The following is a 25,777-nucleotide window of genomic DNA, read 5'->3' on the forward strand; positions in this document are numbered from 1 at the left end:
CCACCAACGTGCAAAATCCCCAGCACCTTCAGGTAGGTATTGCACAGCACCAGACACTGTACCAGCACTTTGCGTCTCCGCTTGGCGGGTCAGCTGACGCTTAGGCGTCTGTGCTTGCGTTCCACGCTTGGTACTCGCGCTTCGGCGCTCGCGCTCCGGCGCTTTGGTGTCAGCGCTTGTGCGCTTGGTGCAGCGCTTCGGCGCTTTGTGCAGCGCTTCTGCGCTTGGTGCTTAGTGCTTCTGCACTTGGGGCTCAGTGCTCGACGCTCGACGCTTCGGCGCTCGGTGCTCGACGCTCGGTGCACGTTTCCATCTACGTCGGTGCTCGACGCTCGGTGCTCGACGCTCGACGCTCGGTGCACGCACCCTCGACGCACCTCGGTGCTCGACGCTCGGTGCTCGACGCTCGACGCTTCGGCGCTCGACGCTCGGTGCTCGGCGCTTGGCGCCTCGACGCACGCACCCTCGACGCTCGACGCACGCGCCTCGACGCTCGACGCTCGGCGCTCGACGCTCGACGCTCGGTGCACGCACCCTCGACGCACCTCGGTGCTCGACGCTCGGTGCTCGACGCTCGGTGCTCGACGCTCGGTGCTCGGCGCTTGGCGCCTCGACGCTTCGGCGCTCGACGCTCGACGCTCGACGCTTCGACGCTCGACGCTCGACGCTCGGTGCACGCACCCTCGACGCACCTCGGTGCTCGACGCTCGGTGCTCGACGCTCGGTGCTCGACGCTCGGTGCTCGGCGCTTGGCGCCTCGACGCTTCGGCGCTCGACGCTCGACGCTCGACGCTCGACGCTCGACGCTCGGTGCACGCACCCTCGACGCACCTCGGTGCTCGACGCTCGGTGCTCGACGCTCGGTGCTCGGCGCTTGGCGCCTCGACGCTCGAAGCTCGACGCTTCGGCGCTCGACGCTCGACGCTTCGGCGCTCGACGCTCGACGCTCGACGCTCGACGCTCGACGCTCGGTGCTCGACGCTTCGGCGTTCGACGCCTCAACGCGCGCACCCTTGACGTCGACGCACGCACCTCGGTGCTTGACGCTTCGGCGCTTGGTGCTCGACGCACGCACCCTCGACGCCTCGGTGCTCGACGCGGCGGCGTTCGGCGCACGCACATCAGGTGCTTGACGCTTGGTGCCCAGCGCTTCGGCGCTCGACGACGCGCACCTCGCTCTCGTCTTTGACGTCATTATGTCTGGGTTCCACCGTTGTGTGACCTGTCAGGCCAAGTTGCCTGCCAGCGACCCTCATGAGGACTGTGTCGCATGTTTAGGGCCGGACCATGCAGCATCTGCCCTGGCAGACAGGGCATACTGCCAGCTATGTGCGGGGTTTCAAACACGCACCCTACGCCAGAGAGCTAGGAAGGCGGTGGGAGGTCGTTCCCCATCTTCGGGCTCGTCCCACACCGTCTCGGCCCCACCATCGTCTATCGTGTCGCTGCCGGCGACGTCTCAGCCTATGAGCCCATCTTCCCAGCTTACAGCTGGTCAGAGGTCTCCAATTAGGCGTGCTCGGGAACGTTCCCGCAGCCCCTCCTCTCGCGGGGCTCGCCCCCGTCGAGAGTCGCGATCCAGATCTCGATCGCCTCGCCGGAGAAGACACTCCCGCTCCCCTCGAAGGGGTAGACGGCATCAAGACACATCTGGGGTGGCTGAGCTCACCTCCAAGATGTCGCAGTTCATGGAGCTCATGATGGGACAACAATCCCTCCTCATGACTCTAGCGAACGTGGCGCCTCGGGCCCCAGAAATGGTTACCGGACCCAGCGTTAGTCAGCCGATGGCTCCTCCACCAGTTCCCCAGGAAGTAGAGTGGGACGCCGATGCTGTCTCAAGGGACGCATCTGATGCAGACCCGCTCTTTGAAGATACAGAGCCTGAGGTGGCATCCCAGCACTCTGGGCAGGACGACCCTGAAGTGCTGGATACTAATGACCCTATCTGGTCAGTGGTGGAGAGGGCAGCCCGCCATCTAGGCGTGGACTGGCCCGCATCAGAGCCAACACGTCGCTCTCTGTTTGAATTGCCATCGGCTCCGCCCATTCAGTCCAGGATGCTCCCGGCATTCCCGGATTTTATTAAGGAGGTGCAGTCCACCTGGGGAGCACCGGCCTCCGCCCCTGCGACTTCTCGCAAGGCTTCGGCCTTCACCATGCACGGGGCGAGCGAAGCTGGGCTGGCGTTGTTTCCGCCAGTGGGCGCCGCGTTCGCCGCGCTAGTAAAGACGCCGACACTTTCGGGGCTGGCTAAGGACCCTTCCTGCCCTAACAGGCAGTGTAGGATTACGGAGGCCCACCTAAAAAAGGGTTATGCCGCGGCTACAGAGGCAGTTAGACTGTCCAACGTGGCCAGCCTCCTGACAGTCTACCAGGCGGCGCTGATTCGCGACCTGCCTGAGTCCCCACCCGTCGGGCTCAGGACCGAGCTGGGTGCAGTTGCACAGCTGTTGGTCAGGCTGGCTCAGCTAAATGCGCGAGCACAGGGCAGGAGCATTGCTTCTTTAGTAGTAGCAAGAAGGCAGCTATGGCTCTCACAGGCCAGGGTACAGGAGCCTGATAAGGCCCCGTTGTTAGATGCTCCTATATCCCCGGGGCACACGTTTGGCCCAGCGGTGGAGGAGATGCTGCAACGCTCCGTCAAGGCGCGTGAGGCGTCGCAGCAGTTGGCTAAGATGTGGCCAAGCAAGCCTTTCCAGCCAAGGCGGCCGCAGGAGCGTCAATGGCGCAGGGCGCCGCCGCAGCAGCAGGCGCACCCACAGGGCAGTAAAACCGCCCCCTCGGGGGTTGCAGCACGCAGCCAACCAGCATTTGCGAGACCGCAGCGCGGAGGGTGGCGCCCCAGAGGAGGTAGCAGACCACGTCCTCGTGGCTCTGGTCAGGCCCCTCGTGAGCGAGCGCAGCCTAAGCAGCCCTGAGAAACCCCGGCAGCCGTTAACCCACCCCTACACTGTTCCACAGCTCCTGTTCTGGCAACAATGCACCAACGACATCTGGGTGCGCAAAACTATAATCACCGGGTACACCCTTCAATTCCGGTTAAAACCCCCCCCCTTCAGGGGAGTGGTGGTAACTGCAGTGAAGGACTCGGTTCAGTCCTCAGCTCTAAATGCAGAAATACAGGCATTGCTCAAGAAGCGTGCCATTCAACTAGTAGACCCTGCTCTGACCGACCAGGGGTTCTACTCCAAATACTTCCTTGTGCCAAAGAAGGACGGCGGGCTCCGCCCTATTCTAGACCTGCGTGTACTGAACAAATACCTACGGGTGTTGTCGTTCAAGATGCTTACGCACAGGCACATTGTCCAGTCTGTCCGGCAGGGCGACTGGTTTACCACCGTAGACCTCACAGATGCGTACTTTCACGTTCCCATCTGTCCGGGTCACAGGAAGTACCTACGTTTCGCATTTCAGAGCAGGGTCTACGAGTTTTGTGTCCTGCCATTCGGCCTGTCTCTAGCTCCTCGAACCTTTTCGAAGTGTATGGACGCCATTCTAGCCCCCTTGCGGGTTCAAGGCGTTCGACTGCTGAACTATCTGGACGACTGGCTCGTCTGCGCGCAGTCAAAGGAGCAGTTGGCACAGCACACAGTGATGGTTACAGACCATCTTCAGCGGCTAGGTCTGAAGGTCAATCCAGACAAGAGCCGCCTCGTGCCCAGCCAACAGACCGAGTTTTTGGGTCTGCATCTGGACTCAGTGTCCATGGAAGCGACCCTATCGACACAAAGAGTTGCCTCATTAGAGCGGTGTCTCTCCCTATTCAGGTTGAGAGAAACAGTCAGCATGGAGCTCTGTCAGCGCATGCTGGGGTTGATGGCTGCCGCCTCGCAAGCCCTTCCTTTGGGCTTACTACACCAGAGACCTCTGCAGGCCTGGTTCAATGCCTTCGCGCTGCATCCGCGGAGAGACAAGCACCGCAGGTTGAGGGTATCCCGAACCTGCTGGGAAGCATTACGCTGGTGGAGAGTTCAGTTGAACATCCGCCAGGGCGTGCGCTTGGGTCCCATCTTCCGAAGGGAAGTTATCACAACCGACGCTTCCAACCAAGGTTGGGGAGCAGTCTGGAACGGGACAGGGACCCGTGGAGTGTGGTCAGGACCCTGGAGGTCAGCCCACATCAACGCTCTGGAACTCAGAGCAGTGGACCTCGCCCTTCGGCACTTCTTGCCAGTGCTTCTAGACAAGCACGTGTTAGTGCGGTCGGACAACACCACAGTAGTGGCGTATATCAATCGCCAGGGCGGATTGCGGTCCCCAGGTCTTCACCGGATGGTAACGCGGCTGTTGCTCTGGGCTCAACCGCGATTAGCCTCTCTGCGTGCAGTTCATCTGCCGGGCAGAGTCAATTACGCAGCGGATCTCCTGTCCAGAGGAGGTCCTCTTGCGGGCGAATGGCGTCTTCACCCTCGGGTGGTAGAGCGCATTTGGGACTGGTTCGGCACAGCGCAAGTCGATCTCTTCGCTTCGCGAGAGACCACGCACTGCCCCCTATGGTTCTCGGTGAAGGACCTCGACAGCCCCCTAGGAGTCGATGCACTGGCTCACGAATGGCCGCCAGGGCTCCTGTACGCATTTCCACCGATTTCGATGCTCCCCGCCTTCTTGGAGAAGGTCAGGGTAGAGCAAGCGACAGTGATTCTGATCGCTCCTCGGTGGCCTCGGAGGATTTGGTTCCCGAGTCTGGTGCAGTTGTTGCACGGTCGCCCGAGGGAGCTCCCTCTGCGAGCGGACCTGTTGTCCCAAGCCCAAGGAGGGCTATGGCATCCGAACCCCAAGCTCATGCAGCTATGGGCTTGGCCCCTGAGCGGGAGCGCCTGTCAGCCTTAGGGCTTTCGACAGCGGTTATATCGACCATTCAAAGTGCGAGGGCGCCCTCCACTCGGTCGCAATATACGTATAAGTGGCAATTATTTCAGAGTTGGTGTCTGGCTGAGGGCCATGACCCGGTCTCCTGCCCTATGGCAGTGATATTACAGTTTCTGCAGAAGCTGTTAGACGAGGGTAAGTCTCCCTCTACACTTAAAGTGTATTTGGCCGCTATTTCGGCTTGCCACGTACGCATTGACGGGTTATCACCTGGTTGCCATTTTTTGGCATCTCAGTTTCTGAAAGGCGCAAGACGCTTGCGGCCTCCAAGAACGACCAGTTTACCGTCGTGGAGCCTTGATGTGGTGCTGGAAGCCCTTGCCAAGGCGCCGTTTGAGCCTCTCCACAGCGTGGATATGAAGCTCATATCTATTAAGACTGCGTTTTTGCTGGCTGTGGTATCAGCAAAACTCGTGAGCGAGTTACATGCACTGTCAGTGCATCCTTCTTGTACTCGTTTTGCAGGAGACGGTTCTAAGGTCTCCATGCGCCCTAATCCGGCCTTTTTACCAAAGGTTATATCCCCGTTCCACATGAACCAGTCAGTCGAGTTGATGGCGTTCCATCCTCCTCCTTTTTCTTCCCCAGAGGAAGAGCGGTTACACATGCTCTGCCCTGTGAGGGCATTGAGGTGTTATATTGACCGCACAAGGACTGTGAGGCAGACAGAACAGTTGTTCATATGCCATGGTTCTAGATCTTTGGGTCAGCCGCTGTCTAAACAGCGCCTTTCCCACTGGATAGTGGATGCTATTAAATTAGCGTATGAATCTGCAGGCCTTCCTCCACCAGGGCAGTTGAAGGCGCATTCTACCAGGGGTATGGCGACATCCTGGGCCCTCTTTCGAGGGGTGCCGGTGTCTGATATTTGCGCGGCAGCCAGTTGGGCTACGCCGCATACTTTCATGAGGTTTTACAGGCTAAATGTGCTGGAATCCTCTGCTCCGTCATTTGGAGCATCTGTGTTGCACTCTATGACGCCTCAGGTTGCGGACGTCTAGAGTAGGTACAATATGGTGTGACTATTCCACCTTGGGACAGGTGTCATTGCGAGCATAGACGCTGAGGCGCAGCTCCGCATATGCCTAGATGTACTGCCTACGCAGTTGCGTTATGACGTAAGTCTGTCCTACTGCCGAGAATCCTCCCTCGCGACGGCTTGGGTACACTGTTCCCATACCTTGATGGTTATTTTCGACTTGAAAGGGAACGATAGGTTGCGGATGCAACCCCGGTTCCCTGAAAGAGAAAATAACCATCAAGCCGCGAGGTTGCTCTGGAGGCCTTCACGGCCTGAAGGGCAAAAGAGGAAGTGACTCTCCGCGCGCTGCGTATAGTAAGCTCCCAAGGGGGCGGGCTTGCACGGCAGCTTGCGCGGAGGCCTATCGGCAGCTTTGACATAAAGCTCAGCCAATCCCTACTGCCTGACGGCAATGTCCCATACCTTGATGGTTATTTTCTCTTTCAGGGAACCGGGGTTGCATCCGCAACCTATCGTTCGTCTTCATCTACCTCCCCTTCTAAGCTGTGCATAGCTTTGGGCATCTTGGGTTGCCAGCCCCCTCTGTGTTGGCGTGGCTGATTTTTACTGCGACACACTTTTGCAATGTGACCCTTCTTATTGCAGTTATGGCAAACAACGTCCTTGAATCTGCGGACAGCATGTGGCTGTCCACAGCGGTAACACATATTTTTCCCTTCACCCTGTCTGCAGTCTATCGCGGGAGAAACAACTGCGATCGCCTTGTGAATCACAGGTGGTGTTGAGGCGGTCGGATTAAGATCGTGAGCTTGTTGCGCAGCAGCCTCCATGGCTTGAGCAATCTCCACAGCCTTCTTAAAATCCAATGCGGTTTCCGATAACAAACGGCGCTGAATGCGGTCATTTTGCAAGCCGCATACCAACCTGTCACGCAGCATCCTATCCAGCATCTCCCCGAAAACACAATGTTCAGACAACCGTCTTAATTCGGCTACATAAGTTGCCACAGATTCCCCTCGCTGTCGAAACCTATTGTGAAATTTAAAAGTCTGCACAATCTCTGACGGTTTAGGGTTTTTATGCTGTTTAACAATTAAGCACAGTTCAGCAAAACTCTTATCAGTAGGTTTCAATGGCGATACCAAATTCCTGATGAGACTGTTTGTTTTCGGACCGCAAACACTTAGAAATATGGAGCGCTGTTTACCGCCATCAGTAATATAATTTGCTGCGAAGTAGTGTCCAATCCGTTCCACATACGCCTTCCAGTCAGTGCTCTCATCAAACTCTCCAATGCTTCCAAAAGTCGCCATTGCCGTCCGAAGTGTAGCCTGCTTCTGGGTGTTTTTTTTTTTTTTTTTTTTACTCCTCGTCGCCAAATGTAATAAACTCAATAACTTACTAATTATTGACTCAGAGAAACGGCACGCATACACTTACTCTAATTAACTGTTCTTTTATTTGTCTTTACAAGAGGTTGCTCACGCTAGCCTGAACTAGAATCTGGGCAGGACGTGGCTCCCCATGACCCATGACCCCAGGGGACTAACTATCAATATTCCACAACTACTATTGAAAAAAACTTCAAAACAAACCAGATAAACTCTTTATTACCTCATTGATAAAGCAACCATTTGAAGTAACCAGAATAACCTTGGTTACACGAATCCTCATCGAATAAATATCAAGATCATACTTATTCAACTCTCCATGCATTACTGATCCTGCTGAACAAACATAACTTTATTAACCTTGTGGAGTTGATACAATAAAGCAAACAGACACTCCTTGACTTACAAATTAACCCTGAAGATTCAAGAATGACTGCTGTATCCATTTCATGTGCAAACTGTAACATACATTTCCCACCAAGTGGTAAATACAATGACCTGCAGCACAAGCACCACATGTTAGTGAATGACATACAGTATATACTAATAGACAGGCAGGCTGGTTTCTCAATTTATCACCAGATCATGATACTTCCACTAAGCTGAGGTAAAGAATGTTAGAAATGGGTTTTGTCACAGTAAGATAAGTGATTCTCTAGATATAATTGTGACATAGTTAGAGACATACAATCACCTATGCTGGGACATGTAGTGCCTGTTTTAACCCACTCAAACTTCATACTAAATATCTTGGTACCCCTGAATAAATAGTCTCTAAAATTGACTAATTATTTTATTAAGAATTACACACCACAAATGCAGGGTTTCCACAAATGTTATCCATTTACTACCAATGTTGAATAACAGGTTGGGGTATCGTGTTTCTGCAAAGACTTGAATCTACGCCATTCAGGGTGCAATATTCACAAAGAATTCACTTTGTGACAATGGTCCTCAATGTGATACCTGTCAGCCAATCTGCACTACAGTAACTTACAGTTGATGATTAGTAGCTTTTTAAATACAGGCTACCTATATGTTTAAGAAAAGCTCAAGTTATTATCCCAGCAGTGCTGTTTAAAACTCTTTATACAACAAGCACTGTGATATTAAGCGTCACATAACTTTTTCATATTCGGTGGTCCTGAGTGAATATTTTTCTTAGCGGGTTTCATTTTAGACTCTATCTTGCATTCATTCAAATCCAACAACAGAATGATCGGACGAACTGCATTTTTTAACTAAGGAAAGTGATTTTCCAATTTCAGCTGTTGATTATAGGTTTAAATAGAATTTCTTTTCCATACATTACACTTGTTATATAAACAGATCACTCTGTGAACATTCACTGAGTGCTGTGGTTATTTCACTCACGAGGATAGTTGTAAACAACACACACAACCCCTTAGGGGGCTCATGAGCTATTGTACTATCCTCGTTCGTGGAGTAGTGACAGCACTCTATGAGTGTTCATGCTGTATCCTCTATTTACACCACTGAAGTATGTGGGCAGGTGCTGGTACAGCTCTCTATATAAACAGGGGTCTGTTTTCAGAACACTGTCCAAGAGGAGATCTGGTTTGTTCAGAATATTACTTCTTGTTCTTCTACTTCTGACGGTTTATTGATAAAAACATAGAAAACAAGAAAATGTACAAACAAGAGGAGGCCTTTCAGCCCATCCATGCTTGTTTTGTAGTAACTGATTGATCTTAAAACTTTGTCAAGTCAGATCTTAAAGGATCCCAATGATTCAGCATCAACAACATGGCTTGGTAACCCGTCCCATACCCAAGCCCATCTCTGTGTGAATAGCAAGTCTAACATTTTGACCCAAGGTCTCGCTTTCCCTTCTGTCTGAGGTATGACCTCCCGGGACAACCATGACCAGGTCATTGAGGACAGTCCACTCCCAGAAAGGCGATACGTTATAAAAGAGATGAGCAGGCTACAGCCTAAAATGTCTGCACGCATTCAATACATTTGTGAGTAACCTAATGTTAACTTTAAATCAATGTCCACACATGTATAATTTCATCCAATTGATTTTCATTCTGTATGAAGTCCCAGGTATTTGGCACTATTTGAAAGTGTTTATGCTACCAATACCTGCCCTCACAGCCATTGCTGAAGTGCTTCACAGTAAGGCTAAAAGATATTTCAACATTAATCAGTATTTACCACTTTACCAATTACTTTCTGTCACTGTCAATATCGCTGCTTAAAGCCTGGCTACTGATAAACTAGGTCTTTGAGAAAAAAAATGCAGAAAGAAAGAAAGATTCCTGTTTGGATTTGAAAGCAACAGTATTCCTTGTTGTAATGGCTTGTGGGTTAATTACATTTCAAGTTTAAGTAAACTAGAACTATAATGTTGTGTACACAAACGTATGCATCTTTATAAAAGGGAACAGAATTACTAAAGGTTTATCTAATGTACAAATAATTTATATCGATGAAAATATTATATTATTTCTGATTTGAAAAGGCATCTTAGGCCCCTAGACTGAATTGTAAATAAGTCAACCTAAAGAAAAACAGACACTAAAAAAACAGAATATGCCTATTTATTCATTAAACCCAGAAACAAACTGGTAAACTGATGTTGCTAATCAGATGCACAGTACCAGACTTGCATTAACAATTGTAGAGTATGCATTGTTAATCAAGCAGAAAACTAATACAAAACCACTCACCTGCTTTAAGGGATCACTTTGCACTGTTAGCATATTTTTATAATTATCCCAACTATGTAGTTTTCTAATAGTACAGGCACATTGTAAATAGCAGTTAGCTCTGGTGACATTGCATAGCACAAACCTATGGGAATCTGAACTAGCTTGCTTCATAACCTACAATCAGTAGGAACAACTCTGGCACTACAGACCAGAGCTGAAACAGTTAACAGTGGTGGTCCCGGATTCCTCCATTTACCTACCTCAACAGCACACCAGAGAAGTGAAAACATGGATGGAACTCCTATGCAAGAATATGTCAGTAAATCAGGTAGCATTTGAACAATACAAGCTTTGTTGAGCAAACAGATAAGGATAATATTATTGTACCTCCCTTGGCATACAATACAAGAAAACAACCTTTAAATAATAAAAGAAACACAAATCCCCTCAATGGGATCAGTATTTAAGTTTCTCCACATATCATCATGTGTGCAAAGTAAATGATATTTATTACTTCCTGCAATGCAGAAACACATTGGTTATATATCAACTGTATTTTGAACTGTATTTCACAAACCTTCTAGCGTTCAGCTTCAAAACTTTGCACTCCAAAGTCCTGTACAATGCTTGGAATTCTTTTCAAAGAAAAAGCAGTGCCACTTCTTGTTTTATACTGAAACTAATATCCACCTGCCCTCTCAAAAACTCTGATAAAGTTCCAATGGAGTCTGTCTCCAGCAGAGTTTTGTAAACTTGACTGTGGTGCTCCTGTAGATCAAATATTGACCCTTTCTCTCTTCTCTCTTCAAAAGATTCCTAACTGTTTTGCCCTGCTGCTGTGTGAGTGAGTGAGTGAGTGAGTGAGTGAGTGAGGAAGTGAGCTTTGCACTGCTATTTGATCCCTCCCCAGTTTGATCTGAAAAGCACTTTTCTTTCAGTTCACAGGTAGCTGTATAAGTAAGTCAGCTCCCACATTCTGTGAGCTACACGTGTATGGGCTTGAGTGAGCCAGGTATCAGCCCTGCCCCCACCGTGGGCACCCATGGGATACAAAACATATCCAGAGGCTACAGTACAGTGTGGCAGCTCAAACAACCTAAACACACCCAAAAGAGCTGCTAGGAAACACGGCTATAGAACAGTGTACACACAGTACTGGGGCAGTATAGATTTACATTGAAAAAACACAAAAAGAGCAAAAGGTAACAATGTACAAGGGCCTTGAGTGAAAGTACTTCTGCTATTGCAATAATCCACCTTTTTGTTCTGGTAATTCATATTGCAAATAGTTGTTGTAGTTTTACAGCAGGGTTTAGACTAAGGTGGAATGGGAATGTGTGATCCCAGGGTGGCCTAGGAGGTCATTATCTGATTGGGGATTGAAAATAAGGGTCTTCTGCTTCGACTGACCATGAGATCACACAGCCTTCTAGTCCCTCAACTTCAAGTCCCTACACTGAAGCATTAAGGCAGACGGGGGGGGTGGGTTGACATGACATAACCGCACATGTCAACACACCCCCTGGAGTGCCTTAATGCTATTATAAAACGATTATAAAATTATTAGATGTATTTACTTTTTAAATTAACACAACAAATTAAAAAATTCCAATTCTTTCCAATAACAGTAAATATCACTACGCACAAGAAAATAGTTCCAGTGAAAAGTAAACAACATTTGTTTAAAAGTGTTTTATTTTAATAAATGAAAAGCTGTTTATTCATAAATATAATGAATATTGATTACAATGTGTATTAAGTAAATCAATTCTGTATATCAATTATATTAACATAGTACTTGCTAATTTACTATTTCATTAAATGGACATACATATTTAAACTTAGTAAATTACATAAATAAATCTGATAAAACTTTAATTAACTTAAATCAGTGATTATAGATCAGTGATTTGTGGAATAAATGTTCACTTGAAAATTGGCAGCAGTGTGGAGTAGTGGTTAGGGCTCTGGACTCTTGACCGGAGGGTTGTGGGTTCAATCCCCAGTGGGGACACTGCTGCTGTACCCTTGAGCAAGGTACTTTACCTAGATTGCTCCAGTAAAAACCCAACAGTATAAATGGGTAATTGTATGTAAAAATAATGTGATATCTTGTAACAATTGTTAGTCGCCCTGGATAAGGGCGTCAGCTAAGAAATAAATAAAGAGGTCCCATGACGTAGCCATTCCTCGGGTAGAGTGCACTGCCACCCGCCCGAGTGGGGGTAGATTGGCATTAGTATATGCAGTTGAAACTGTGTCCACAATCCAGTGAGACAGCTGCTGCTTAGAGAGGGCTTGACCCAGGGTCCTTACACCATAACAGACCAAGAGCTGGTCTGACTGATGCAGAGTTCTCATTCTGCTAACATAGCTTCTCAATGCTCGAACTGGGCAGAGGGAGTTTAGTCTCTGAACCTCCTCAGAAGAAAACGGAGGGGGAAAGCTGTAACCACCTTAGGGAGGAAAGCAAGATTCGTTCGTAACTACACTCTGTTTCCATCGTCCCAAACACACATACAGGAGCTGTACACCAACAGAGCCTGTAGGTCACTGACCCGCTTAGTGGAGGTAATGGCTAACAAAAAGGCTGCCTTCATAGAGAGATACTTCAACTCTATGGAATGTATAGGCTCAAATGGGGCATTAGTGAGAGCCTCCAATACCACATCTAGACTCCACTCGGGGAGGGTGTCCTTTATAGGAGGACATAACCGCCGAGCACCCTTCAGAAAATGGATAGACAGGACATAAGCGCCTGGGGATACTGAGTCTATGGGGACATGGCATGCAGATATGGCTGCCACGTACACTTTCAGCATTGAGGGGGATTTACCCGCCTCCAGCAGATCTTGAAGGAATTTTGTAAAATGATCACTATAAGGCAAGAGATAGGGTGACCCTTGGTTAGCCAATCTTAAAAGTACCTCCATCTGTAAGCATACAATGACCTTGTGGAGGAGGACCTAGCATTCTGCAGTTTACCGACAACTGTGTCTGAGAGTCCTAGGACGGACAGACGGTCCCGTTCAGGGGCCAGACCCATAGTTGGAGTCTGCCTGGTTTTGAGTGCCAGAGAGTGCCTCTCACCTGATTGAGGAGATCCAGGCATAGCGGGATCTCCCATGGTTGGCCTTGCAGTAGCTGGCAAAGGTTCGAGAACCAGATTCTCCTGGGCCATCTGGGGGCCACCAGGAGAACTGTTGCCTTCTCTCTCCAGATCTTCTCTAAGAAGCCTGGGAGCAACGGTATTGGCGGGAATGCGTACAAGAGCATCCTGGGCCACTCAGATTGACACTGTCCTTCCTGAAACGTTCCCATATGCGCTCTACCACCTGAGGATGGAGTTGCAATTCTGATGGTTGGGGACCCTCCCTCGAGAGGAGGTCTGCCACCCAATTCGCCACTCCGGGAAGATGAACAGCCCAGAGGGATAATAGGTTCCGTTGTGCCCAGGTTAACAATTTGAAGGCTATGTGATTATACCTTCATGCATGTTAGAGGTCTGCCTCCACCAGCGCATGGCTTCCCAGCATACACGAGACATGGTCAGCCGATGGTGTCTGTCGCATTTGTGATGTAGTCGGAAGGCATTGAGCCACTCTTGAAGCAGGCTCATATGGAGTAACCTCAGCTGTAGGGCTGATGAAGCCGCGGCCATCAGACCTAGCAACTTTTGACACAACACCAGAGGCACTGTCGATCCCGCTTGAAACAGGGATAGACAATTCTGAATGGCAGCCACTCTGTTGCCTGACAGGTAGGCCCGCATTGTGAGGGAGTCCAGCTGGAGTCCCAGCTAAACCGTACTTTGCACCAGAATTAATTGGCTTTTGGCATTGTTGAGGGTGAGACCCAGCCTCGACAGGTGCTCCGTCACGATAGCCGTGTGGGCCACTACTCCTTTCTTTGACTGGGAACAGATCAACCAGTCATCCAGGTAATTCAATACCCTGATCCCTTGCAGTCGCAAGAGGGCCACGATGGCATCCATGCACTTTGAAAATGTGTGGGGGGCTAAGGGGAGGCCGAATGGCAGCACGGAAAACTCGAAGACGCTTCCCTGAAAAGCGAAGCAGAGATATTTCCTGTGTGCAGGACTGTAACAGGGCGAGCAGCCCTGTACAGTATTTGTTTGTTTTATTTTAGAACGGGGTCCCCCTCCGCCCGTGTTATTTTGTGTTTGTTTGTTTGTGTGTTTATTTATTGTGTTTAGGATGGCGAAGCGCCGCGGATATTATTATTTATGTATTTGTAACGGTGTAGCCGTGTTCGTTTTATTATTAAACTCGTGCAGAAGGTGGCCATCTCCCGATCTAATTTGTTGCTAATTGGGAGATGGCCACCTGTGGTGGTGTAGTAGGAGCGAGAGCAACGAGGGAGAGAGAGAGAGAAAGAGCTGTAAGTTTAAGAATAAGTCCAGGAACAGTGACGGCTACAGCTCAGCCTGACCTGGACCAGTTATTGTATTCCTTTTTTTGTGTTCGTGACTTGTTTTTGTTTAACTGTTTATTTTGCTTGGTGAGCACAGTTTTTCTCTTTTTGTGAAAACATTTGGTTTATTTTTGTTATATTTCAAATAAAGATGGCGCAAACGCCATTTCACCCAACCTGCGGTATCCAGTTTCAGTTCCTGCTTCTGGCCTGACGTCATCACACACGCCATCCTGTCACACGTGGTGTCCTGCGTGGGATTACCAGCACCTCCAGGACTCAGGCCAGAGCGGGTACCACAGTTTTTTTTTTCCAGTTTTGCCAGTAGGGTTTTTTTTGTTGTTGCAGTAAAGCGAGGATGGGAAGAAAGAGCTGCAGGAAGCAGCGGAAGCAGCTGCAGCAACAACAACAGCTGCAGCACTCATCCTGCATGCCGGGCTGGGAGGAGGACAGCAACAACGGGGCAGGGTGCCCGTATATGCGGGCTCAGGGAAAGGAGCAGCTGTCACCCCAAGCATCAGTAGCCACCCCTCTACCCCCACTGCCACCGGGTTCCCCACCATCCCGGGAAATATGGGACTGGCTGGTGCACCCCGAGGGGAACTTCACCAGTGACCTCCCCTGGGTTATTAACACACCGCGGATGCGAGATGGGGAACGATGGGAGGACTGGGAGCAACAGCACAACCCGGCATCAGTTTGTGACGTTACCATGGTGGTGCTGGGGTACCTAGCTGCAGACATGGGATGGGTGCCTTCCAGTGAGCAAGAGGGAGAGGAGCAGTCGCTGCCCTCTCCAGTACTTGAGTGGGAGGAGCCCGAACGTCCTACGCCTGAGTGGGAGGAGCCCGAACGTCCTACGCCTGAGTGGGAGGAGCCCGAACGTCCTACGCCTGAGTGGGAGGAGCCCGAACGTCCTACGTCTGAGTGGGAGGAGGCCGGACGTCCACAGCCCAAAAGGGAGGAGTCGGGGCGTTCACAGCCCAAAAGGGAGGAGTCGGGGCGTCCACAGCCCAAAAGGGAGGAGTCGGGGCGTTCACAGCCCAAAAGGGAGGAGCCGGGGCATCCACAGCCCAAAAGGGAGGAGCCGGGGCGTACACAGCCCAGAGAGGGGGAAGTCGGGGCTTCCAACGCCCTAGGACCAAAGCTGCCAGCAGAGGGAGAGTGCCTGCTGGTTCCCCTGCTGCAGCCAGAGGGGGAGGAGCCCCTGCCGCCTTCGCAGCCAGAAGGGGAGGAGCCCCTGCCGCCTTCGCAGCCAGAAGGGGAGGAGCCCCTGCCGCCTTCGCAGCAAGAAGGGGAGGAGCCCCTGCCGCCTTCGCCAGGGAGAGGAGCAGGAGCTGCCTCTCCCTTCACGACAGGATGGACCAGGGCAGGATGCTGCCGGACCTCAGCAGCCGCTGCATAGGTTGCTGAGGGGAGCACGGAGGAAAACCGCTAGGTCACAGCGGCTGCAAAGAGGGCCGCCTGGGGCTGCCTGTTGCTCCGCGGCACCTGGGACCGCTGCCTGGCTTGCGTCGCCTGGGGCCGCTGCCTGGGGCCGCTGCCTGGCTTCCGTCGCCTGGGGCCGCTGCCTGGCTTCTATCGCCTGGGGCCGCTGCCTGGCTTGCGTCGCCTGAGGCCGCTGTCTGGCTTGCGTCGCCTGGGGCCGCTGCCTGGGGCCGCTGCCTGGCTTCCGTCGCCTGGGGCCGCTGCCAGGCTTGCGTTGCCTGGGGCCGCTGCCTGGCTTCCGTCGCCTGGGGCCGCTGCCAGGCTTGCGTCGCCTGAGGCCGCTGCCTGGCTTGCGTTGCCTGAGGCCGCTGCCTGGCTTGCGTCCCTCTGGGTTGCTGCCTGGCTTGCGTCCCTCTGGGTCGCTGCCAGTCTTGCTTCGCCCGGGGTCGCTGCCAGTCTTGCTTTGCCCGGGGGCGCTACTGGTTTTGCAGGACCGCAGGAAGCACCGGGGCCGGTTCCTCGGAAAAGGGGGCTGCCGGCTACAAAGAAGGGGGGAGAGGTCAGGAGACCAGCTCCCCCTATTGCAGTGTGGCCGGACTCCCACCGGAGGGCGCTGCTGGCCATGAAGAGCGGGGAGATCAGGAGACCAGATCCCCCAGCTGCACTTTCGCAGCAGGAAGTGTTATGGCTGGAGCCCCACGGAGGGAGCTGCCGGCCATGAAGAAGGGGGGGTAGGTCAGAAGACCAGCTCCCCCAGCCGCACTTTCGCGGCAGGATATGGTGTGGCTGAAGCCCCGGAAGAGGGAGCTGATAGCCACGAAGAAGTGGGGGGTGGAGGACATTCCACCATGGCCACCCCCCAGAAACACCTTGCTTCTCCTTCTTCCGGGACTTTAAGACAGAGGGGGGAGGTGGCCATAGGGCCATGTGTGCGTTGCACAAGGGGGGGTATATGTAACAGGGCGAGCAGCCCTGTACAGTATTTGTTTGTTTTATTTAGAACGGGGTCCCCCTCCGCCCGTGTTATTTTGTGTTTGTTTGTTTGTGTGTTTATTTATTGTGTTTTTAAGTATTTAAGGACGAACAGTGACATGGAAATATGCGTCTTTTAAGTCCACAGTAGTGAACCAGTCGCCTGGCTGCACAGACTGGAGAATGTGACGGTGTTTGACCATTTGGAATCTCCTCTCCCTCAAAAACCCATTGAAGTGTCTCAGGTCTAGGATGGGATGAAAGCCGGCATCCTTCTTTAGCATAAAAAATATCTCGAGTAGAACCCCTTGTCTTGGAAGGTGGGTTTTACGATGCGAATGACTTTGAGAAGTAATTAAGCTACTTCTTGTTTGATGGCCAAGACCTGGAGAGGGTTGCTCTCCGATGTAACTATGATCCCTCGACAGGGAGCAGGACCTGCGTGGAAATGAAGCGCAGAACCGGTGTGTACGGTGGCGAGCACCAAGTTGTCTGAGGTGCAAGTGCGCCAATACTGTAGCTGGTGTTGTGTGAAGGGTTGGGTCTGAAGCCGCAAGCCTTCAGGGGTTCTGCAGGGGCTGCTAAGGCAGTGGCCATTGTGGGGGCTGCCTGGGCAGCATTGGAACTCTCCGAGATCGCTGTTGTGCTGGGATCCCCCTGTCCGGCGTCTTCCCGTCATGGGCCCGGCTGTTAGCTGCCGCGGAAGCCTGTAGGCGGTGCTCAGGTCATCACGCAGGACAGTGGGGATCAGGACTGTCCGAGTCACCGTGTGAGTCATGGGTGGATGCACTGCAGCAATTCCTCTACTGCTGGTCCAACATTATGGCCAGGGGATATTGGCGCATCAAGCAACGGTGACTTGTCCTTGTCAGGGACCCTCGCTTGGGACAGCCAAAGCTGCCTGCGAGCTACCATGAGGCTTTCCAGGCTCCGGCCCAGGGCTTGTCCTTGGAAGCCAGAGATCTGGAGCAGTGTACTCGAAACCAGGCGCAGCTCTGAAGCCACCAGTTCAGGTAAGGGCGCCGACTGCAGTACTCCATCTAGGTACGCTGTCAAGAAGCCTGCAGTATTGGCCAGGCATGTGACCTGAGCTTCCATCCCATATGCTTTCTTTAAGTGGGTCTTTGTTACCCTTCATTGACCATTAGGGCATGCAGGGTCATTAGGTAGACCCCCCTGCTGAAGGGGCTCGCACCAGAGCCTTCTAAGGAAGCAAGTGGGACTGCCCGTTTAAGCACGCTTGGCGGCGAGGCCGGGTGGTTCCAAGTGGACCGTACTTCTCCTAAGAAGTCTGGGAACACTGAAAAGGGCTGGGTGCAGGGGATAGGAGGCTGAATGTTTAAAACCGATTGGTGCTGTTTGGGCGCTGCCTTTCAAAGGTACCTTCAGGAACTTGGAGGCCCGCTCCATAAGCGCTGGGATCGAGTTTGGGATAGGGAAAAACCCAGCATTAGAGTTTATCTCTGAGATTGGGACCATCTCAAAGGTCAGCTCCTGGACCTGTCTCTCCTCCTCCTGATGGAGGGAGCCACCTTCCCATGAGGCCATGATCAAAACCTCAGCCATGCTGATATCCGGTTCTGGAACATCTGGTTCCGGAACATCCGGGGTGATGATCAAGTCTCCTGTATAGAACCCACGGTTGGTACGCTGCACAAATAGTGCAGAAAGTCTCATCTCTAAGGTCAGAGGAGGCATGCTGCATGCCCAGGCACCGGACGCAGAGGAGGTGCTTGTCCTCTGAAGGAAGCTTCGCTCTGCAGGACGTGCAAGCGTGGAATTTAGCCATGATTGATATCTCTATGGCCCGAGGGCTTTGAAAACAACGCCCCGGAGGGTGTTAACCAGTGAAGCACTGTGGTATAGAGGCGCCGAAGCAGCGAGGGCACCAAAGCTGACCAAATATTGAAGCACTCAGGCACCAAGTGTGCAGAAGCACCGAGGACACTGCGTGCAGGTAGGCTCTAAGGCACCAAGGAGCCGAAGCACAGAGGATACTGAGTGCAGGTAGGCTCTAAGGCACCACGGAGCCAAAGCACAGAGGACACTGAGTACAGGTAGGCTCTAAGGCACCAAGGAGCTGAAGCTTAGAGGGAGCGAGGGCACCAAGTGCACCGAGGCTCAGAGGCTCCGACAGGTGCAGAAACACAAGAACCTGGGAATAAAGCAACAAGGGCACAAGGCACGGAGCGTCTAAACATTGAGGGCGCATAAGCACCGATGCACCGAGGCTGTGATGCACCAAGGGCACCGAAGCACCGAAGGGCATGTGCACTGAGAGCACCAGGGGCACCAGGGGCACCGAAGCACGAGGGCACTGAGGCACGGAGCGTCTAAGTACAGAGTGGGCCGAAGCATCGAGGCACAGAGGCTGTGATGCACCAAAGGTGTAAGCACCAAGGTACTGGGTGGGTGCTTAGTCTTAATCGCGTGCTGTCACACAACCCGGGGTAGAGTGTAGCATACGCCGTGGTGGATCGATGCAAAAGAGAACATGATCTCCGTGGAGTGACTACTTATTCCCTCGGTAGGCGGGACCGAGGACGTCACTCTCCGGAAGGGCCTATTGGCAGCTCTGACATAAAATGCTCAGTAAATACCTGACCTGTGGCAGGCATATCCCAAAAGTATTGGTTGGTGGTCGTCTTCGAATTGAAACTTGATATGCTGTATTGCACTCCAGACATAAAATTCCCAGAGGAGACTATTGAGCGATGGAGGCTGTTTGGTCCAGTGGTTAAAGAAAAGGGCCTTATATGCAGGAGGTTTCCAGTTCAAATCCCGGCTCAGCCACTGATTCATTGTGTGACCCTGAGCAAGTCCCTTAAATCCTATTGCTCCGTCTTTTGGGTGAGACGTTGCTGTAAGTCACTCTGCACCTGATGTATAGTTCAAAACAATTGTGATGTTGTACATCAATTGGGTTCATTTTATAGACATAAATCCTATTTTTCAGAAATAGAAAACAACAGATTTTGAGTTCTATTTGTCACTTATTGACTGGTGAGATTATTTATATAGTATTTACTACCATTGTCTTAAGAAAACGGGATCCTTTGCACCATTCTGCATTGAGGTTTATAACCAACCTGGGTTGTTCTAATTATGATTGTGAATTATAAAGTGTATTGGCTGGTCTGACTTCTTTATCTTTGCGAAGATTGAAACACTGATACATAATTGTTTTATAAGGCTATGCATGGCAAATGATCTACAAATGTTCTTAATATATTGCTAATCACCTCTAGTAGTACTTGTAATCTTAGCCACGCATGTCAGTCCCTACACTAGTAATTCCACCATGCTTGCATGTGCTTGCAGTTATAACTGCTTGCCAATAATAAATTAATAACAATGGATACAAAACAATGTAGTTTAAATGGTTTAAATTCAGTTTAAACCACTGCACTACACTGCATCCCAGTTCTGCAAGGCTAAACTACATCCTAGTGTCCAGCTATTAAGCCATATACTTTTTGCATTCATTTTTTTATTTCTCCAAACACTACCTTAGGAAAGGTCACTCCTAAGGAAACGCTTTTCCAGTCCTAGTGCAATAATCCTAACTGACACAGAATTAGTATAACAATAAAACTGCCCCGCTCATGATAACTAAAACCCACCCTTGAAAGATGGGAAAAACAGTGACTGTATAACCTGACCCAGACACTGAGCTTGGAAAATGTCGTGAACAAGCATGCAAAATATGACTTACAAAAAGGTTCTCAGAAGACAGATATCACATTAAATACTAACAGGCACGAGTAGAGAAACTATTGTGAGAAAAAATCAAAAAAACATTTGAGTAAATTTCCCATTGTTCTGATTTGCTATGAGGAAGCACTATATAAGGGAATACCAAGATATTTATCAGGAAGTAACCCAAGTAGGGTTAAACAGACAGCAAATATCCCACCCACAAGCACCATATTATCTGAATGAATTCATACCCTTGAGACACACCTATATTTTATAACTTTACCATGCACTTTTATGTACTGTGGTGAGACGTGCATGTAACCACAGGATCACTCTAACTAAACAACTTCATTATTAAAGGTATGGATCACTACCATGACTCTGAGCTCGGGGGTACTCATACTCATTCACGGACTGATAGGAGTGCTCTCAGAAACTAACAGCATGTATAAAAAAAAAATACTGAGGTTTTAAAAACATCTCTGCCAATTGCACAAATGCACATCTGATGCTATAATGACCAAGCCAACAGAAGGAGTTTTATTTTAAAATGTTTTCTGGTGAAATGACTTCACATAACTATATAAAGCATGATGTCAATAAGAAAAATGCACATTGGTTAAATGTTAGCCTTTAGGCGTAATTCGAGGGATGACGTAGAGGGCTCTCTCCCGCTTTGCGCTGCTTTTTTCTTATCCTATATCCTTTTCTTTAGCCAGTCTTACCTTTCCTCCGTGGCGTCCTGCCAGGTAGCGTCCGCCAATCTCTTCTGGGCGGAAGCTGATCCCAGTTCAGCCTCATTTAGTATTTCCAGCCAATCACACAATGCAGTGCTCGCCTTGCCAATTATTAGGGCATGGCCAGTGCTGCTCCACGTATGTTATTGGCTGCCCCTCCTGTCTATCTCTCTCTCTTTTTCTACTTTAACCCAGCACTATTTCCGCTTCCTTGTCTGTGTTTGTTTTTTGTTCCTCCTCCTCCCCACCTCTGCTCCTTTCTATATCGCACTGTCCGCACAGTGCTCCCTCAGGGGGGGAAGTGAGTCTCACTCCCTCGGCTGTCCGGGTCGGCCTCTCGTCTCAACCACTGCTGCCCGGCTGTTCCTCGCCGGCCTGAGGGGACCCCCGGCCACATCCTATTCTTCTGCTGCTTATGCGCTAAGCCTTCCAGGCCTCAACCTTGCTGTCCCATCTCCTCTCTTCCATTTCAGGTCCCGGACCATTTCAGCCCCCTCATGCAGTAGGCCGTGCCTCCACCTGCCGAGCGAACCCCGACCGATGCGGGGGGGTTTCTCTGTTTTCGTCTCTCCTAAACGGACCTGAGACACTTTACCTAAGCTCTCCACGCCGCCCAGCTGCCAGCTTAGCTGCCTGAGGATGCTGCACTGAGTTGCGAAGGATCTGTACTTTTGTCCTGTTCGTCCCCTTCCTGTCTCGCTCCACTAAACGCCCAGCAGTCGGAGAATGCTGCCTGACCCGGCGGAAAGTGTTTATATCTAATCCTTTGCTCTTCTCGTGTCTCCCTCTCTACGTCGCCCAGCAGCCAGAGGATGCTGCCTGACCTGATGAGAAGGGAAAACTCTTCGTCCACCCTATCTCGTCCTGCTAACAGTATCTAACCTCAATGTTACTAAGCACCATTCCCAAACTCCAGCCCTCAATCTCGCCATCCCTCTCAAACTCGTCTCACTCTTAAACTCTCAAATGTCTCGCCCCTCTCAAGCCTCCAAAGCAACCGGAGAAATCCTCTCATCTTGTCTCATTCTAAATATCTCACTCCCAATTTCGCCTCCTCTCAAGCCCTCGTAGGCAACCAGTGAATAGCATTTAAAAAGTTTGGTATTGATGTAATTATTCTAGGCTGTTGTTAAAGAACCTCAAAACAGTGAGCACTCTTCACTCAGGACAACACTCCATGGACACACAACTAGAACAAAGAAAGTAAAAAGAAATAAGAAACAAACATGTTTGCCAAATACAACGAATGAAAATAATGCTTATTTTTTGTACATGTATATTGAAAAGCCACTGTCCTGGTGTTATGCTGCAGATAATTTAATAAATATGTTGACTGTACTTGAGACAACTTGCTTTTGAAAAATGACAAGAATAAGTCTGTATAAATACTATCTCCACATCTCCATGATTGAGAGGAATGGTAGTTCCTTGTGGCAAGTTTTATTATCAGCGAAGCATGAGAACTGCCAGACTCTCTATACAGCAAGGATAGTTTACGTGTTTTCAGGGTATTGGTGCAGCAAAAGTAAATCAGCCAAAAGCACCATTTCATGTTTAATGTGTGAAATGTAGAAAAAAAAAGTCAATACCTGTCATTCAGTAAGAGAAATTGTCACGGTTGGGGTGACCTGAGATAACCTTGAGGATAATACCCATGTAGCTGACAACTACGCCACCTTGTTTTTAATAAGGCAAGGACCTTAGTAACCGAATGATAATTATACTCTCCTGTTCAGGTTCTTTGATCCCCAGGTTCCCACACACAATGAAACCATATCGGGTAAAACAAATTTTATTGTTCGACAGGGTACTAAAAACACGGTATAAAAAGAGATCGCTAGACTAAAATAATAAAAAAAGGACCACACTAGGGAATGCCAAAAACAGAACAGAAAAAAAGCAGAAATCCACAGCACACTAAGGCAATCCCCTCCTGTCGGTCACTGGCTCCGAGAAAAAATAAAAACAAGGTCCACATAAAACATCAGTCATGGACGCAACACAAAGATTGGATGAAACAGAAAGAAATAGTCCGGGGGTAAATCCCACGCTCCCGGGGTCTCCCCCTCCAACTCGCTTGGTCCGTAATCAGACTCCTCGTCGCTGGTAGGCCAGCCACTCTCTGCTGGACCTCTCCTGGCCGACTGACCACCACCCCGAAGAACCTGCGACCAGGAAGCAGGGGAAAGAAAAAGGGGCCGTCAGGAACTCTACAACAGGTAAGTAAATCACTACTTCCACCCAGAAGCTCTGGACACTTCCCTTCAGCCAGTCTTTCACTTCACGTTTCTCTCCTCTCTCCCACGTTCCTACCACACCCTCGGACCTCGCCCGATCCTCTGTGTACTGCCACCATGCCCGACCTGGAAGCTGGACTGGAAAACCTGGAGGCAAGGTAAGTAACACACCGTAGGCCTCGAATACACCTAGAAGGGTGGTACGGGGCCGACCAGCGTAGGTAAGTAGTTTCCTTTTTTTTTTTTGCAATAAAAAAAAATAGACTAGGAATTTGTCCATCTGTGTAAACAATAACACAAGTAATCCTTTCTTCTTATTTCTTTCAGTGCGGGTAGAATTCAAAATATAACCCCTCTCCCAGATCCATAGAGAGAAAAGCCCAGGTGTCCAAAAGCTGGGACACCAACCAATAACCCGTATCTTGTTCCAGAAACAGTGCAGTAACAAAAAAAAAACATGAATGTGAATCCCTTTGTTTTGTTTTTTTTGTTTAGATAAGATAGCTATGTTGGTTATCACATATAGTAACAGCCACAAAATACAGCCTTACGTCCTATACTGTCCTGTACAAAAAGAGAAGAATAAAAAAATACTTTTTCCAAACCCGTTGGATCCAATGATTGAAACTCTGGCCAGTTCCCTAAGCAGCGTTCCAGCCAGAAGAAAAATAATCCAGCAAACAGTCGATTTCCCAAGATGATTCCTCCAAGGATGCACGCACTCCTGTTGCCCTGTCCAGTCTTCTGTTTCCTGCCTCCACATCTCTTCCTTCCTGTCTCAACTCCCTGCCTTATATAGTCCCACCTGGAGCGCCATTGGCCGTGGCACTAACCAGGCGGGGCTTCCTGTTGCTAGGCAGAACAGCACCCTGTCCATGAATCAGTACAGCAAAAAAAAAACAGCAGGAGTTTAAGAGGAGCAGATTCCACACAATTTAAAATATACAATATAAACACACAGGAACCCATTAAAATTCATCACTTGTGACAAAATAAGTCGCCAAATTAAGGTAAAAATGTCCTTCTCCTCCTTCTTTTCCTCCCAATGTATTTTTTTTGCAGACCCCAGGCACTTTTATCCACGCATATGTATATTACTGGACATCCGAGTTTAATGACAATTAACTTGTTTTGTCAACATGCAAATATACCAGGGAACACACTTATTGTGATATATATATCATTTATATTAAATGATTTATTTCTGTTTTAAAATTGAACATTTGCCTGCATAAAATACATATTTTTTATATAAATATAAAAAAAGGTCTGGAATGTGTGGGATTTGATGAAACTATAATCCTCAGTTTGCAAGAGTATTGTGTTATACTGTCAGTGCTACACGATTAGTTGAGACAAGCAGTATTTTGAAAGATGACATCAGCCAGCTGAGAATTCTTGGGACTTTGTTATCATCATCATCATCATCATCATCATCATCATCATCATCATCATTCTGAGATTCTGATCTTGATCTCTGAAAAATGTTGGTTTCCTGTCAGTGTAACACTCTTTGGTCCCTATTGGCACAAGGAAGTACGGTTACCCTCGATACTGGTTGATGAGAATAACGCTATTTGTGGTCCCCACTGGACAAAAAGGAACATACATTTTTCTGAGAATTAGCTATGTTGAAGGATATATATTTGGTAAAAGCAAAACATTAATAAATATTGAAATAAATGAATACATAAATCAATACATGACATTTCTTTCTTTCTTTATCTATCTTGATATTTCTTAATTTATTTTTCACTATCAGATATAAACACTGCCTCTACTGTATGAAATGAAAATAAATACTCAACGGTGCTATTATATATTTTTACATTCAAATTAAAAAATATATTGTCAATTGCTTTGTTGCAGGACCTGTTGTCAGTTCAGTTTGTCTCCTATATATTTTTTATATATAGCATGTATTGTAAGGGGAATGGGTCACATCGTTACTTAGCATGGGACATGAATTCTGGCCCCTGACAGGAATTCTCTGTAGTTTTTCAAATAAAACAAACATTTTGAGAATTCAACACTATCTCCCTGAGTACTACTTCGTAAACATGAAACGTTATTACAATATATTAAATGAATGGATCAGGCTTATTATGATAGTTTGCAAAATCAGATGAAAGCTTTCAATACAATCAGGATAATACATAATCATTATTTACAAAATCTTGTCTCGTTACTTGTTAAAAACTGTAACTTTACTGCTATACTACTTGCAAATTGAAGTACAAATTCTGTGGCATGAAAGCTAGGGTGTCTGCACTGCAAGATACATTGGAAGCATGTCTTTGGTTTGATTCCCACCCCGGGTTTATTTTTGACACTGAATGTTATCAGA

General features: G+C 49.2%; 1 protein-coding gene across 3 annotated transcripts in view; it reads right to left on the reverse strand.

The window, feature by feature from the left end:
* The window catches only part of LOC117424698 (integrin beta-4-like), an 84,483-nt gene that overhangs the window by 52,329 nt on the left and 6,377 nt on the right, over positions 1–25,777 (reverse strand). The window contains exon 1 of one of the 3 annotated variants that reach the window (XM_034041332.3): positions 10,501–10,799. The exons of 1 other annotated variant lie outside the window; for it this stretch is intronic. The gene's annotated coding sequence lies outside the window, so the exon portion shown is untranslated. Of the gene's footprint in view, positions 1–10,500; positions 10,803–25,777 lie in introns of those variants that run through there. One more of the 3 variants, XM_058992482.1, reaches the window with a different exon arrangement.

The sequence above is a fragment of the Acipenser ruthenus genome, chromosome 19 (assembly GCF_902713425.1).
Source record: "Acipenser ruthenus chromosome 19, fAciRut3.2 maternal haplotype, whole genome shotgun sequence".
NCBI lineage: Eukaryota > Metazoa > Chordata > Actinopteri > Acipenseriformes > Acipenseridae > Acipenser > Acipenser ruthenus.